Below are 1134 nucleotides of genomic sequence, written 5' to 3'. Positions count from 1 at the left end.
TCTGAGGGGCAGTCAGGGTTCCCTGCCCTGTGGAAAGTCCAAAGTCCTCCCCGCTCCATCCTGGTCTAGGAAGGTGGACATCCAAACTAGCTAGGCTCCCACAAAGCCAGAACATGAAGTAGGATCAAAACCCAGTGGCATTGTCCTTGGCTTCTCAGCAGCCCTCATTGTCCGCCAAAAAAAATTTCTACGTCCTCACCACCTGCCTTTTCCCTCCCCCTCCCTCCATTCCCCACGTCCCATGCCTCTCTCCCCTCCCTCTCCAGTCCAAAGAGCAGTCAGGGTTCCCTGCCCTGTGGGCGGTCCAAGTTCCTCCCACCTCCATCCAGGTCTAGGAAGGTGAGCATCCAAACCAGCTAGGCTCCCACAAAGGGAGTGCATGCAGTAGGGTCAAAACTCAGTGCCATTGTCCTTGGCTTCTCAGCAGCCCTCATTGTCTACAGTATTCAGTGAGTCTGGTTTTATCCCATGCATTTTTAGTCCCAGTCCAGCTGGTCTTGGTGATCGCCTAATAGATCAGCCCCACCGTCTCAGCGGTTGGGTGCCCCTCTTGCGGCATTGACTTCCTTGCTCATGTTCTCCCTCCTTCTGTTCCTCATTTGCAACTTGGGAGCTCAGTCCAATGCTCCAATGAGGGTCTCTATCTCTATCTCCATCCATCGCCAGATGAAGGTTCTATGGTGATATGCAGGATATTCGTTAGTATGGCTATAGGATTGGGCCATTTCAGGATCTCTCTCCTTATCTGCCCAAGAGATACCGTCTTACACCTGTCAGAATGGCTAAAATCAAAAACACCAACAATAGCCTTTACTGGAGAAGATGTTTAGTAAGGGGTACACTCATCCATTGCTGGTGGGAATGCAAACTTGTACAACCACAATGGAAAGCAGTGTGGCGGTTTCTCAGGAAATTTGGGATCAACCTACCCCAGGACACAGCAAAACCACACTTGGGAATATACCCAAGAGATACCCTATCATACTACAAAAGTATTTGTTCAACTATGTTCATAGCAGCATTATTTGTAATTGCCAGAACCTGGAAACAACCTAGATGCCCTTCCACGGAAGAATGGATGAAGAAAGTGTGGAATATATACACATTAGAGTACTACTCAGCGGTAAAAAAGAA

The sequence above is a fragment of the Alexandromys fortis genome, unplaced genomic scaffold (genome assembly GCF_014885135.2).
Source record: "Alexandromys fortis isolate MF-2015 unplaced genomic scaffold, M_Fortis_MF-2015_v1.1 scaffold_1950, whole genome shotgun sequence".
In the NCBI taxonomy this organism is placed as follows: Eukaryota; Metazoa; Chordata; class Mammalia; order Rodentia; family Cricetidae; genus Alexandromys; species Alexandromys fortis.
The sequence above is the reverse complement of the archived record's forward strand: the minus strand, read 5'-3'. Positions refer to the sequence as shown.